The sequence below is a fragment of the Nelumbo nucifera genome, chromosome 1 (genome assembly GCF_055504915.1).
Source record: "Nelumbo nucifera cultivar China Antique chromosome 1, China Antique-T2T, whole genome shotgun sequence".
Classification (NCBI taxonomy): Eukaryota; Viridiplantae; Streptophyta; class Magnoliopsida; order Proteales; family Nelumbonaceae; genus Nelumbo; species Nelumbo nucifera.
The window spans coordinates 153,750,321-153,767,948 of NC_142649.1; positions in this window are offsets into that span (position 1 = coordinate 153,750,321).

Below are 17,628 nucleotides of genomic sequence, written 5' to 3' on the forward strand. Positions count from 1 at the left end.
TTAAAAAAAATGGTCACATAGTGTCGTATGTGATCGAATGTGACAGAAAGTTAATGATAGGGGAGGTTTTAGACAATTGTCAAAAAATATAGGGGTATTTTAAGACAATACTAAAACAGTAAGGATAACATTAGTCAATTTCCTAAACTTTAAGAATAGTTTAAGAAATTTGCCCAAACATAAAATTGTTGTGAATCAAAATGAAAGGATGAAACAGTGATGGAAGGTAGTGTAGTTGGCAATGAATAGGCATAGGCAATTAAGTGACTAGGCAACTAGGCGCCCAACTTGGCAAATAAAATGACAAGACATGCACCATTTTACAATTTCATATTTTCCCATTATACTAATATCTATATGTATGTTATTACACTCTCTTATATATTATATGTATCCTACACTTAACTTAAGATTTTTACTATTAAAATTTAAAAGATCAACATGTTTTTAGAAGAGAAAAAGAAAAAAAAAAAAAGATAGAAATATAAAGATTTTTTCCTCTCTCTTTTAGATTAAATAAAACACTGGCTCCACTCTTGTTATTTTTCTCTTTCACTAACTCTCCATATCAATTTTTTTTTCATAAAACTATAATATTGCATGGTTACTAATTTGATATAAAATTGCTATATAAAATTCCTAATATACTCGTACATTTTAAAAGTATTGAAATTTATATAATTGAAACATTGTTGTACGTTGATTAATATGTTTTGGGAGGAAATTAATGTTATTAATAAAGAAAATTGTTATTTTTCCAATTGATATACATCCTGAATATATATAAATATTAGGGAAATTGCCTAAAACTCACCATGAGTTTTCAACATTTCTCTTAAACTCACCACAACTTTTCAAAATGTATAAAACTCACCATGCCACTAACTTGATGTTAAACAGACTAATAGGCGTTAATATATTACCATTTTAACCTTCATAGAAAAATATAAAATATATACAAAATAAATTAACGGGTGTTAATATATTACCATTTTAATATTTAGGCATGAAAAAAAAGAAAAAGTTCAAAAAAATATTTTCAAATATAAAATACATAAAAACATAGAACTTACAAAAAATATAAAAAAATATAGAAATTGCAAACAAAATAAAAAAAAAATATTTTCAAATTATAGAAACTATAGAAATTGAAAAACAAAATCAGAAAATGAAAATTGTAGAAAAAACACCAAAAATTTATAGATTGTAGAAAAATAGAAAATGTAAAAAAAACAGAAATTATAACAAAACATTAGAAATGCAAAAAAAAAACAACAAAATTGAAAACTGAAAAATACCATTTTTCCTCTAACCTACCATTCAATGGTAATTTAGTCATGAAAATTGTTATTTATGCTGACATGGACACCTCTGTTAAGAAGCATTAACGTGCACTATCGGAATGTGAGTTTTGGAAAATAAAAACTTACTGACATTGTGAGTTTTAGACATTTTAAAACAAGGAAGTCTAGAAATTTTCACTTTTTTATTTTTTTTAATCCTTGTCATTTTTTAAACTACCAATTAGAAACTCTACTTTTCCCAAAAAAGTCTTCCTAAAATATCTCTCTCTCCCCCACATATTCCAATAACCTAAATAATCTAATATCCTAAAATTTCTCCTAAACAACCTCCCCCACTATCCCCAACTTTCTCCTAAGTTATCCGTAATTTAGTAGAGAGTTTCTCTCCTAAATTATCTCTAATTCTTATTTATCTTCTCCCCCACTTTTTATCTGCATCCATCTAAAGAAAGTTTGAATTAAAAAATTTAAGAATTATTTAAATATTCTAACGAAATTATATAATAAGTTAAAAATATTTATTAAAAAGAAAAAAATAATTATAATCGATTTAATAATATTCATATCATTAATAATCATATATTTTTACAAAATACATTACGAAATTATGTACAAACAATATAAATTATGATTTCCGGATTATTCAATCTAAATGTTATTCAAATAATAAAGATCTAACATTAAAATTGAAATATTACTTAAATATTTCAATAACTAAATATCTTAAATAACAAAATATTAACATTAATATTTTAAATCAATTAGTAATATATTTTAAATAGTTACTAAATAACTTTCAATTATAATAAATAGATTAATATTTTAAATATTTAGTTAAATAAAAAAATATTTTAACTAACGAAATATTTAAGATAACTAGATTTTAAATAGTTAAAATAAAAAATTATGTATTAATAGTACTATAACTTTATGGATTATTAAATTCAACAAGTAATTAATATTTTAAAATTTAAATAATGATATTATTTCAATAAATACATAATATTGTAAATAACTAATTTCATGTATACCAATTAATAATTCTAGAAAAGTAACTTTCAAAAAAATTTGTTTATTAATAATAATTTTAAAAACTTAGTCCTTATTTATTATATATCTATTTATACTAAAATTAATATTTATTGTATTTCAGTAATTATTTATTATTTTTTGTGATAGATATATTTTCTATAATTATGTATAAATCTATTTTTCTTTTGTTATTTAATAGGAAATTTTTAATAATTATTGGAGTTTAAACTCTTGTTCATGGGTTGATTCGGTTTAGTTGTAGGTTGTTTGGCCAACCAAATCGACATGGTTAGGTTGGGGGGTTGGTCGCTCAGGTTATATCGGTTTGGGTCAATTTTTGGTTTGGTCCATCGGTTAAGAAATTTAAACTTAAAAAATTAAATTTAAAAATTAAGTTTAAATTAAAAAAAATTACAGTGCCATTATTTAAAAAATAAATTTATGATATAAACTATTTTAGCCTAAGAAATTTTGGAATTTTCCCACTTTTCCGTATTAAAAAATAATAATAATATATATCTATGGTCGGGTCGTTCGATTTTAGTCAGTTTACAAATGGCCAAAGTGAAACTGATCCAACCCATTCGGGTTGAGAAATTGTTGAACCAAAGCTGTCTGGAAATACTAGAAGTCGTGTTGGCCAGTTTCATTAGTTTGATTTGGAATGGAAGCGGGGTGGGGCGGGGACGAGGAGCCTCTCCCCATCCACGTCCCCATCCCCATCCCCTCTAACGAGGACAAAGTTATCTCCATCATCTTCTCCACGGGGATCCCCACTCCCCATGATTCTTTATAATGTTAACCATTATGTTTTTGTTTTTTATTTTATTTAAAAAAATAAAATATTTAAAATTTACAATCCTATTAGAAAAGATTCAACCATATTTTTAAAAATATTGACATATAGACGCACCATCCCCACCAACCATACACACACATATATATATATATATATATATATATATATATATATATATATATGCTCTCCCCATCCCCGCACCGTCCCCACCAACGGGGATGAAAATTTCTCCATCTCCGTCCTCGCAAGTGGAAAATCATCCCCATCCTTGTGCCATTCACGGCAGATCCAAACAAGGATCGAGGAAATGGGGAAAATTGCCATCCCTAAGTTTGATAAACAAGCCTATTTAAAATTAATTATTGTTATTTTTGTATTATAAAAAATTATTAAAAGTAATATATAAAATATAAATGATTATTAATTATTATATAAAATAATTGTGTACTCTTACATGTTTCTATTGTTTATCTTTAACTTAACAAATCCCATGCATCACACGGGTCCCGCTAGTTGTATATAAAACTAGAGAACTAGGAAGAACTAGGAAAAACTTAGTTTTTTCTTATTTCTTATTACCTAGGACCTCTCAATTGTAGCCTAGAATTGCCTAGGCACCATGTCAACTATGGAAAGAAAAAAGGGAAGAAGTGAGGGAGGGAGATAAGAAATAATAGGCAATCGTTATGCCCTCCTAATTCATCTCTCTATTTTGTTTTATTTTCTCCCTAATAGTGGTATTGATCTTAAATAAATTAGGAAATAATGAGCTCTCAATTATAGCTTAGAATTGTTGTAGTATTGATCTTTAACTTAACAAATCTCATGCATCACACGGGTCCCTGCTAGTTGTATATAAAACTTGAGAACTTGGAAGAACTTAATTTTTTTTTCTCTTAATTCTTATTACCTTAATCATCTCTCTAATTTGTTTTATTTCCTCCATAATAGTGGTATTGATCTTAAATAAATTAGGAAATAATGAGCAATTTGGTGATTTTACTGTGTACGATAATGTCATTTAACAGTAATGTACTTGAATGTATATTTCTAAGTTGAGGGTCCCTAGTTGTCACACTTAAAAGTTTAGGCTCTTAAGTGTCACTACCTCCAAAGTACAAAGTACTTAAAAAAAATTAAAAGTGTCACATGATGTCACACACAAATGGAGTGTGACGGGTAACTAAAGGAGGGGTAGTATTTGTCATATTTCTAAAACTTTATGAGTAGTTTAAGTAGGTTTTAAAACCTTAGGAGTATTTTAAATAACTGTCAAATACCTTAGGGGTACTTTAAGTAATTTTCCCTTCTCTATTTGATCTCCTTGTGTGTTTGATCCATGGTCCATCCAATAAATCAATTTATGCATATTTTATTATTCAATTTCCACTTCTTTAGATGGTTTTTTTTCTTGCTTCATATTCTTTAGCTTTGAATAAATTACTTTGTTTTGTGTGTGATAGTTCCAATATAGTTTTTTTTTTAATTCAAAGCCAAAAATTATTAGATCATCCTTGAAATATTGGTGAAATAAAGGTTTGTTTAACTGGGCGCATGTGAGGTGGCCAAACCTAGTACATACCTTGGTCCTTGATGGAGTCTCTAATTTCCTTTGGGTCAAAGAGTCTCCAAGAAAATTAGTTTTTTTACAGGGTTTATAAGGATTTGTTTGGTTTATAGTCGGAATTGGAATCGGAATGATATGTTCCTATAGTCTATTTGGTTTGGACAAGAATCGGAATGGAAATTGGAATCAATTGGAATGGAATTTCATTCCCAAGAGAGGGGGAGGGAATGGTCATTCCCTCAAATGGGGGAATGCCATTCCACCAGGAATGGAAATGGGATTTTGATTCCACTTTCCACCCAAGCAAATAGTTGGAATCGGGATGGCCCCATTCCGATTCTGATCCCAAACACATTCTCTCGAACCAAACGGGCCCTAAGTTTCTATTTCCAAAAAACCAGGTGGCAACTCCATAGGAATTAATGCCATCTTAGTTAATGAGCATAGAATTCAAAGGAGAAAACTAGTAGGACATATATGGATGTTCAATATCAAACAAAGTTGATGGTTCAGTTATACATGCAAGGCTTGCCTTGTAACAAAAGGATATACCAAAACATATGGCATTGACTACACCAAGGTCGTTGCTCTTGTAGCAAAGATGAATTTAATACATATTCTCTTCACTATGGTAATATTCATTCATGGACATTGTATCCATTAGACATGAAAAATGCTTGATTACATGATCTATGATCTATAGGAAGTATACATGTTGCATGCACTAGGGTTTATAGCTTATGATTAGTGGGGGAAGGATTATGGGCTGAAATAATCACCTCCTGCTATATTGAAGAAGCATAGTCAGGCTGACATTGTTCGCTATTTATTAAATAAGAAGGCACTGTAGTAATCATTATAATCTATATATAGATGACATTGTTCTAACAAGTAGTTGCTTATTTAAAACCCTGTAATTCAAGCAACTCTTTGTATCTGAATTTAAAATTAGGGTTTGGGAATCTCAAGTATTTATTGAGAATTGAAATTGCTAGATCAAGAAAAAGGTATTTTTATTCTCAGAATAGAAGTATGTATTACACTTACTGCAAAAGAGAGGAAAACTAAGGGGCAAAATCAATTGATTCCCCAATAGTTCTAAATCATAGGTTAAATGCTATAGAAGGTGAGCTGTTTGAAGACATAGGGAAATTTGAAAGATTAGTTGGCCAACTGATATCTCTCTCTTTGACCAGAACCAACATATCTTATGTTGTTAGAGCCATTAGTACCTGCATGCTCCATGAATAGACATTTTGAAGCCACAAAGGCTCTGTTTGATTTGAAAGAAAAGGTAGGAAAACCTATACAATGTTTGTAAAGGTTTCCCTACCTTTCCATACTTTTTTCCTTCAAATCAAACACAATAAAAAATAATGTTAATGTTACTTGAAAGCTACTCTTGGAAAGAGATTAATTGCCAAGCTCATGGCAATTCAAAGTTACTACAGGTAAAGCATGTTCTCATTGATCTAGGGGTATGCATTGGACAACTTATGAGTTTATATTGTGACAACAAATGCTCACTTGTCACTAATGAAAAAGATCTATTTTGATTTAAATAAAAAGAAATGTTCAAAAAACAAGAAGACAATAAGAAGTAAAGCTATGACAATTTGAAGAAAAATATTCTACTGTTTGGGTTATCATTGGCAAAGTCAAGGGTACACTATGTGGGTAATCTAAAGATTCTCAAGGATCAATTGAAGAAGCTGAACTAATGGTAAAGGATGGAAACAATTATTCATCTACACTGATTCTCTATTGGTTTTGAAAGATTTGCTATAGAAAGCTTCTGTACCTTGGACCTGTTTGTATTCACTCTCTTATAAAAAGTCAATAAATCGTTGACCCAAACAGTCAAATCATTGATCCATCGACCCGTTCAATGGTTGACCCTTTTTTTATTTTGCTGTCAGAATGGGCCGTCTGATTGAACCGGATGGTCGGACCATCGACCCAAAAACCGGTGGCCAGAACGGTTCCATTTCCAAGTCATTTTTTAAAACGTTGTTCTGAATTATCTTTTTTCGGTAAAGGATCATTAGATTCAAAGAATGGCTGTTTCCTTCATTTTTTGCACATGTTTCTGCAAACATCTAGTAAACCTGTTTCTACATTCTCTTCATGAGATTTAGATTGGTGCCATAGCACACTATAATTGTAGGTTTAGTAAGTGTTAAACCCTTGTAGATGTTTAGAAAGAGTAACACAATAAGAACAATTCTACACAGATACAAATAGAGCCACTTTACAATATCAGTCCTAACTATCTTGGGTCTTGGGAAGGTTGGACTGGATATGGATCTAAACAGCATTTGCATTTACACTCCTTCCAAACTGAGCTTAAGGTTGTGTTTGGTTGCAATGCAAAGAAATTTGCACTGATGCGAAACTGTGGCAATACAAATTATTTGAGTGTAAATTATGATATATTTTTGTTTCAAATTTTAGCTTATTTTGTTTGATTGCATTACAAATGAAGTACATTAAAGCATGAAGCAGAATAAAGCAAAACCCAAAACAAAACTAAATAAGAATTTGCATTTTTATTTATTTGCACTCCCATGCATTTGTACTAGTGCAAATAAAATTGCACTGCAACCAAACACAGCCTATAGGAAATTGAATTCAGATCTCCTACCCACACCTACCCACATAACACTACAGCTGTACATTGGGAACATCTCCCCATGAATGAATTGTAACATACAAATACGGGAGGTGTTCTGTTGTGAGGCTGAGTACGAGATCGAACTCAAGAAAATCATCCATAATTTTTCAGTTTCTATTTTTAAAATCCACTTCTCAAACAGTTAATTATATTCTCATAAACTCTAATAGTTTCCTAACCTTCTTGAAAATTGCCTTTCAATATATTTACTATTTAGTTCAACAATTCTAGAACATTGAATAAGCATTGCTAAGACCAACATCAATCAACAACAACAATAAACAACTAGCGAGGGAGCATGGGCGAGTTGTTATAGAACAATTTAAGGAAATACAGGAATTTTCGCAATGTACCAATAAACATTTCAAGTTTAAACTTTCAAGAGCAACTGAAACGATAGCGATTAAAATTACAGTGTTTCAATAGCATCTAGTTATTTTTGTTAAAATTAAGGACCAAGTAGTTGTATAACAAACAACAACAATGTGATTTACTTGCTGGTTCTTAAGTTTTATGAAATAACTTTGAGTCACCTTTTTTAAGGGTTATTTTATGTAAACATTTCTGTTAATTCGATTGTCACTCTTTATTTTATGATAGACCAATAAATTTTTAACTTGTACAACTATTTAACATGGTTCTTAAAGTTTGAACTATATTTGATGACATCAAGTTAGAGACATGTTCTTCCAGATGCTTCTTGGCATCAATCGATAGCTTCTCTGGTGGCAGTATTGCATTTGATTGCCAAATTTCATGGTTTTCAAAACCGAACTGGAATGGATGGTTGGACCGGAAAAACTGGGAATCGGTAAGGTGACTGGTTCCATTTTACTCCAGAACCGTTATTTCGTCAAAAACCGTTGATTTGGTCAACAAATCGCTGACCCAAGTGATCAAATTGTTCAAATCGCTCGAACTGTCCAACAGTTTTGGCTGTTTAACTAGACCCCTGACCGGTCTGTTGTCGGTTCGATTTTAAAAATCTTGCAAAATTGAGCATACCATGCTCATCACACAACCAAGTGAATCATGTCTCATCCCCACAAGGGGCCGCCCCACAATGTCCCACAGCACATCCCCGCCGTGTATTGAAAACATCTCCCGATGATATTACTAAAACCGATGATATCATCATCGGGAAATGTTCCCGATACACGATGGGGATGTGCTGTGGGATGTTGTGGAGTGGTCCCTAATGGGGAGGAGGTGTGAACTCAAGAGGGATGCCAAAATGGAACTTCCAAAAAATTTATGAAAACAAAAGTTGTCTTGCTTTTAAAAGATGCAACAGATAGGAGCATCCAACATACGACTTCATGGCAAAATATCATGATAAATAAAATGTTAATAATCATATGCATCTTATTATCTCATAAATTCACTTCTCCCCATGCTATCCTGTGCATGTTACATATAATAGCAGTGGAGCAAAAGAGAACAAAGCAAAGATTACCTGAATAATTTGCTCATTAGTTTTGGTAGAGTTGGGATCTCCTGCCAACTTTATATGAAATCACACATCTCACTATGGATTTAGGGCCCACCATAAAAGTGGGACCTGTCATGCATGTGCAGTGTTAGAGATGTTGGTACATATTTTGTTGGTAGGTGACCTATACTCCTTTTGGCATGGGTATCAAACTGCTGTAGTGTCAGTCCATTAGTAATGGACACTTTCTATTGAGTAGTAATGCCTATTCAATCCATCGATCAAAGCCTGAAAGAATAGTTGACGTGACTACTCTAATGGACACTTTAATTATCAGAGTAAAAGTTAATGGAGGAGGGAAAACTTCTGAGTTTCCTTCCATTCAAGAGGTGGAAACAAAGAAAATAATTATTTCTGCCACACAAAATCATTTGAGTCATTGATTGCAGAAGAAATGGAAGAAGGGAAAAGAAAATCAAAAAAAAGAAAGAGAAAGAAATGAAATCAAGGAATTGTCTTATATATATATAATTACTGTTATTATAAATATATAATTAATTACTGTTATTAATTATATTAATTAATTAATGTAATTTAATAATTAATGATTATCAATATATAATTAGTGATTATAATTAATACTTACTGTTATTATAAATATTGTTAATAACTAGATATTTACTTTAAAATTATAAATACAGTTATTAAAAAATACTGTTATAAATTACTGTTATTGTAAATATTGTTAATAAATAGATATTTACTTTAATTTTACTTTAAATTAAAATTATAAATATTGTTACCAATAAATACTATTAATAAATTTAGTAATTATTGTTATATTAAAAATGTTATTAAAAGTATTGTTATCGATTATTTAATAAAATATTATAATTACTATTACTGATAAATACTGTTAATTTAATTTAGTTTTGGTAATTATTAATTTAATGAATATTGTTAATAAATCCTATTCATAAATTTAATATTTACTTTTATAATATTAAAACTATCATTAATGATTATTTAATTAAATAGTATAATTACTTACTATTATTGATAAATGTTGTTAATAACGATTTGGCAACCGACGGTTCGACCGTCCAGTTCGAATGGATGGCCTGTTCTAACAACAAAAATTACAAGCAAAAAATTACGGAACCATTCTGGCCACCAGTTTTCGGGTCGACGATTCAATCATCCGGTTCGAACGGACGGTCCGTTCTAACAACAAAAATTATAGGCAAAAATTTGAGTTTGTGAGGTCCATTAAATAGTATCATGTGTTATGTCATTCGAGCGTGTGACTCATACGACCCAAAAATGATGGTTTTTGGGTTGACGGTTTGACTGTTCAGTTCGAGTGGACGACCCATTCTAACGACAAAAAATTACAAGCAAAAAATTACGGAACCATTCTGGCCACTGATTTTCGGGTCGATGGTTTGATCGTCCGATTCAAACGAATGACCCATTTTGACAACAAAAATTACAGGCAAAAAATCGTGTGTGTGGTCCATTAAGTAGTACCATACATGTTATGTCATTCGAGTGTGTGACTCATATGACCTGAAAATGGAACCATTCTGGCCAATCGGTTTTCAGGTTGATGGTTCGACTATTCGGTTTGAACAGACGACCCGTTCTGACAACAAAAATTAAAAAAATAAAAAAATGGCCAAAAATCATTGAATGGATCAACGAGTTAACGGTTTGACCACTTGGGTCAATGGGTCGTTGACTAATTCAACGATTTTTGGCCAGAGATTGGGATTGGGGTAAAACGGAACTGTTTCCTGGACGGTACCCAATTAAAAAAAATGGTTGACTCGTTCTGACAAAAAAAATTACAAGCAAAAAATTGAGTGTCTGAGATCCATTAAGCAGTACCATACGTGTTATGTCATTCGAGCATGTGACTCATACAACCTGAAGACTGAACCGTTCTGGCCACAAGTTTTTGGGTCAACGGTTCGACTGTTCGGTTCGAACGGATGGCCTGTTCTGACAATAAAAATAAAAAAAAAAGACCAAAAACCATTGAACGGATCAACGGTTAGACCGCTTGAGCCAATGGGTTTTTGACCGATTCAACAATTTTTGGCTAGGGACCGAGATTAGGATAAAACGAAACCGGTTGCTTGGATGGTTCCAGTAGACATTCAAGACTGTTATCAGTCTTGAACCCTAATTGATTTCAGGTTCGAAAATAAGGAAAAAAGTATAGAGAAGAGAGGAGGAAGAGGGAGGAAGAGCAGTAGAACACAAGAGTTGAAAGAAGGAATATAACCTCAATGTTCTGCCGCCGCCACTTTATTTAATATTTATAGGTTATGCTCATTACATGGAAAGGACAGATCTGTCCTTAGTCATTACATAACAAATAGAGCAAAATAAGACTGGAATAAATAACAACTGAAACAACTAAATAACCAACAACTGACCCTAGGAAGACTAGAACACCTTCTACCCTACGAACACAGTGGGACCGTAGCTGTGGGGCCCACATCAGTGTTCTCTACACTCCCCCTCAAATTGGGAATAAATGTTTATCATTGCCAACTTGGAAAGATCCGCCTCTAGCTTCTTCCGTGGTACAACTTTGGTGAGGATATCTGCCAGCTGCATGTTGGAGGTGATGTACAAGAGACACACTTCTTGTGATAAGACCCTCTCTCGTACAAAATGTCGATCAACTTCAATATGTTTAGTTCTGTCATGCTGCACCGGGTTGTGTGCTATATTAATAGCTGCTTGATTATCACGATACAAAATCAGGGGCTTCTCATACTCAATACCCAACTCCTCAAGTAGTGATCTTAGCCAAAGAATTTCAGCCACTCCGTTAGCCATTGACCTGTATTCAGCTTCAACACTAGATCGGGAGACAACACTGTTTCTTACTCCTCAAAGAGACCAGGTTACCTCCCACAAGAGCACAATATCCAGAGGTAGACCTACTGTCATCAACACTCCCAGCCCAATCGGCATCCATATAGACCTCCACCTTCATGTGGCCATTGTTCTTGAATAGTATACCTCTACCCGGGCATCTCTTCAAGTATGCTAATATTCTTTTTGCTGCTAGAAGGTGCATGGTTCTAGGAGAATGCATGTACTGACTGACAACACTAACTGCATAACTGATATCTGACCGAGTGAGGCATAGATATAGGAGCTTTCCCACTAACCGCTGGAACATAACTTTGTCTTCAAGCAGCTCCCCACTCTCTACACTAATCCTGTGGTTCTGTTCAATGGGTGTATCCGCAGGTTTGACACCTAGCTTTCCAGTTTCCACCAACAGATCTAGAACATATTTCCTTTGAGAAACAAAGATCCCCTGTTTAGATCTAGCAACCTCAATACCCAAAAAATATCGTAGTGCACTCAGATCTTTCACCTCAAACTCTTGATGAAGGAGTTGTTTGAGGGACTCAATCTCATGCCTATCATTTCCTGTCACCATAATATCATCAACATATACTGCAAGTAGTGTCAGAGAAGACTCCACCCTCTTGATGAACAATGTATGATCTGACTGGGCCTGTACATAACCGAACTTCCCAAGGGCTAGTCTGAATCAGTCGAACCAAGCTCTAGGTGATTGCTTCAAACCATACAATGCCTTATTGAGTCGGCATACCTTCTTACCTACCTCTGTATCATAGAATCCAGGAGGCAACTGCATGTAAACTTTTTCCGGCAGACCTTCTTGGCTACCGGGGAAAATGTCTCAAAGTAATCTATACCATAAGTCTGAGTGAACCCTTTTGCAACTAGTCGAGCTTTGTACCTCTCAATGGAACCATCTACATTGTGCTTCACAGTAAATACCCATCTACATCCAACTGGTTTCTTTCCTTTGGGCAAGTCAACTAGCTCCCAAGTATTATTTTTCAATAGGGCATCCATTTCAACTTGCATTGCACCTCTCCACTCCGGGACTGATAGGCTTCTTGCACTGTTCTTGGAATAGGGACATTAGTAACGAAAGTGAGATAGGACCTATAGGAGGGAGATAGGCGATCATAGGATAAAAAATGGGAGATGCAGTTGGCTGTAGATGTGGTGCAATGCCGTTTTCCTTTACGGATGGCAATGGGAAGGTCAAGGTCGTCTGCAGGGGGTGAGATGGCAACAATGAAAGGAGTCTCTGTGGGCCCTGGGACTGTAATATCTGGACTTGGAGCCACAGAAGAGGTTGGGGCTGGCCGGGACTACTAATGACCAAGATCAACTTGCCTGCATCGCCTGTGACAGACTCTCAACTCTTGATCCCCCTGACCACCCTCGCTGCTGCAGCCCTCATCACCCAATGGAATAGGTAAAGGAACAGCCCAAAAGTATTAACCCTGCCCTCACTGCACTCCCCCTGAAGAAAAGGACCCAAATCTCCACGCTTACTACTCTCCCTCTGAGGAGAGATCCGAGAATAGTAGGGTGTCTCCTCAAAGAAAGTGACATTTATGGATACAAACTTCTTCCCTGAGACAGGATCATAGCAGCAATAACCCTTTTGAGTTTGTGCATAACCAAGAAAGATGCATTTGGAGGCCTTGGGTTCGAATTTGGAGTGATGGGGACCAAGAAGTTGAACAAAACAGGTACAACCAAATGTTTTCAGGGGAATAGTAAACAACTCCTCATTGGGGTATAAAAGGGAAAAATGAGGTTTCAATTAATAACCCGAGAAGGAACCCGATTAATAAGATATATCGCCGTGAGGATAGCATCACCCCAGAAGCGAATAGGGACATTGGAGGTAAACATAATACTTCTAGCCACCTCCAAGATGTGCCTATTCTTCCTTTCTGCAACCCCATTCTGCTTAGGTGTATGAGGGCAAGTGCTCTGGTGGATAACCCCATGATTAAGAAGATACGATGCTAATGGCTTAGCAAAGTATTCCTTTGCATTATCAGATCTAAAAACTTTGATCCTGGCATCAAACTGGGTTAGGATCATTTGTTGAAAGTTTTGGGTCAGGGCGGGAACCTCATCTCGTGAACGCATAAGATAAACCCAAGAAAACCGGGTGTAGTCATCAACAAATAACAAAAAATATCTGTACCCACCCATAGAAGGAATGTGATATGGCCCCCAAACATCAGTATGCACAATATCAAAAGAACTATTACTCCTTTTATTACTCAATGAATAAGAGTTTCTACAATGTTTAGCAAACTCACAACTTTCACATTTCAACTGAGATGACTCAACAGACTCAAACAAAGTAGGGAACATACTCTTTAAGGACCAAAAAGACAAATGACCCAATCGGTTATGCCAAAGCATAACCAGACTCACAACCTGAGAAACAAGTAACTTCTTATCCACTGACTCTTCCTGACGAGAACTCTCCCCGAGCAGATAGATTCCATTCGTCTCACGGCCAGTCCCAATCACCTCTTTGTCTCCAGAAAGACAAAAGACAAGGAGATAGTATCCGATAGTTTGATGTCACCCTTTCTAGAAATAGGGACAAGAGAGCCATCAGCAATAGATACTTTATCCCTACCAGAAGATAAGTGATAAGTAGTAAACAATGAAGGCAAGTTAGTCATATGGTCGGATGCACCTGAATCTATTACCCAACAGGGTTCAATAGTACCTGGAGCTGAGGCATGGTAGGCTGAGGCTCGAGTACCTGAATGTGCAAAGGCTGATGTGGCAGGGGCTGATGGTGACTGCGGTGACTGAGCTGAATTACCAACTTCCTTTTCCAACTATATTAGAGCAGCTCGAACTGCAGCTAAGGTCTCTAAGGGTGTGCCTCTTGTGCCAGACAAGGATGCTGAATCAGTAGTCACAGCCGCATGAGCATTACCCTTCTTGTTTCTCAACTTTGTCGGGACCAAATGTGGATGCAGCTTCCAACATGTTTCTTTTGTGTGTTTAGGTTTCTTACAATGCTCACATACCACATCCCTTTTATCTTCCTTCTTTCTGTCCCTCTCTGAATCACCCCCTGTTTTGGGTTTGACAGCTACCAAGGCAGGTGTAAGCGGTTGAGTTTGCATCATGACTTTCCTCCTGGTCTCTTCACTGTGCACTAAGAAGTATGCCTGAGAGAGGGCCACACTATCTCTGGTCAAAATCTGCTGCCTCACAATATCATATTCTGAATTCAGTCCTGCCAAAAACTCAAACACCCTGTTTGTCTCGATGTGCTTTCTATGGGTCTGAGCATCTTTGAGACTCTCCCACTCAAGAGTCTCTAAGTGATCAATCTCATGCCACGGGGACTTCAAGGTAGAGAAGTAGACCGAAACCAGTTTCTCTCATTGTTTAAGGGTATTCACCTCACATTTCAATTCATATGCTCTAGCAACATTAAGGGGTTGGGAGTAAGTTTCTTTCATCACATCCCATATCTCATTGGCTGTGTTTGCCCACAAGTAATTTCGGCTGATATGAGGCTGCATAGAATTACACAACCATGTCATAACCAAGTAGTTTTCTTGGACCCACTTGGTATACATAGGGTCTCCCTTGGAAGGTTCTGTCACATCTCCCAAGAGATACCCTACTTTTCCCCTTCCCCCAATAGCCATCATGGTTGATTGGGCCCATTCCAAATAGTTTGATCCATCAAATCTTACGGTTGTAATCTGAAAACCTGTCTCAGAACCACCACCATAACTGCTGTTCCCAGGCCTGCCTTCTGCCTGATTCTTAAACTCCATTTCGATCAAGAACCAGAAGTCTCAAAATTAGGATTACTATAGTCAAAATAGCACTTGGACTATCAACCACAATCACAAAATTAGTATATAACCAATCTATACTCATAGTAGATGTGCATGAAGCAGGTATAAAACTGATTTGAAACCAATTACCACACACAACAGCAACAGTCCGTACAGTTTTCACCCCCTTAGAAGAGTTCAAAACCCCAAAAGAAAACTGAAAAACAACTTGAAGAATAATCTGATATGTTGAAGTAGAATTGGGGTTTTAATCAGTCCTAAAAGCAAATTCTCAGCCGTACACTCCAGACAGTACCGTACGAATAAGGCTTGTAGTATGGTTAATATGAAACCCTAAAACTGATCAATGATGAGGAGAGAACTATTAGGGTTTGCCACAGTATTAGATCACAAGGTTCAGCCCAGTATTAGGGTTTGTCGCAGGGTTAAGACAAAACCCTAGAGAATAGAAAGATAAAACCCTAGAGTGGTTCAGCCGCCCTTGCTAGATAGATCCAACCTATCTTCTCTGATAGTACTTCTCTCAGAAAATAAAAAACTTACAAGAGGATGTTGTTCGCTGCTTTCCAAGGTTACCCGAACCCAAGCCTTCTCTGATTCTTCTTGATCACCAACACGCTGCAACTGTGGCAATTCTTCAAATAGCAGCTAAACCCTCTGGAGATCTCCAAGAACCAGCCAGCGAACTCTACTTTCTCAGCTTCCAGCCTTAGATGGTTCTCATGTGTTCGGCTGGACTAGACTCACATGAGAAACCCTATCTCTAATACCAAGTAGACGTTCAGGACTGTTATCAGTCTTGAACCCTAATTGATTTCAGGTTCGAAAATAAGGAAAAAGGTATAGAGAAGAGAGGAGGAAGAGTAGTAGAACACAAGAGTTGAAAGGAGGAACATAAGCTCAATGTTCTGTTGCCGCCACTTTATTTAATATTTATAGGTTATGCTCATTACATGGAAAGGACAAATTTGCCCTTAGTCTTTACATAACAAATAGAGCAAAATAAGACTGAAATAAATAACAATTGAAACAACTAAATGACCAACAGTTGACCCTAGGAAGACTAGAACACCTTCTACCCTACGAACACAGTGGGACCGTAGCTGTGGGGCCCACATCAGTGTTCTCTACAGTTCCCAATGAAAAAATTAAAAAAAATGGTCAAAAACCATTGAACGGGTCAACAGGTCGATGGTTCGACTACTTGAGTCAATAAATCGTTAACTGATTCAACAACTTTTGGCCAAAGACCATGTCAACGAATCAATGGATCAACGGTTCGCAGGGGCCCTCCGCTAGTATATACATAATTGCTCATAATCATACATGGAATGATGGAGTTGTTCCACTTTTTTTAAAGATGCCAAGAGGCAAATTGCATTCATCAAAACCTTAGTTACAGATGATGATGATCAACAATAAAAGAAGAACAAGATATGGCTCTTGATGGAGCAAAATGGTAGGACAAGAACCAAAGCCTTTTGTTTTTTATTGAAGTCACCACAGTTTGTCTGCTCTTTAAGTCTGATGAAAAACATCATCTCCCATTTATTTCCCCGTGTTTAGTCTAGCCATGGAATATGTTACTTAAAACACGAATACAAAAATAAAAACAATAAATGATTCTTAAGATAAAAATGAATCTTCTTTTCAAATTTGTAATAATTTTTGAGAGCTGAGATGAAATACTTTGGATGGAGAATCCTAGGAAGAGAAGGCATCAAATGAACAATATCTGAATCACTTAAATAATTTTGACTGTCATATGCTAAAGAGTAAGAAAATAAAAGCTCGTGGGCATGATAGTGCAGATGATGGTTAATTGGGAATTGGGATGTCATTGCAAACAATCAACAACAACAATAAACAATTGCAAAACAATGAATGAAGATGGATGAGTTATGACTGAAAAACCTGGCTAGATAGGACCTCGTTTAGGTTTAGTGAGATTGAAAATTGAAATGCTGTCAAGATCTCCCAGGCTAGACACATGGTGGACATGAACGGAGAACGCAATGAAGAATCGGTTCCAAGATGAAATCAGATCTGACGCTTCCACGTGTGATCCCTGGGAAATTGCAAATCCGTAATTCACGCAAAGTCTAGG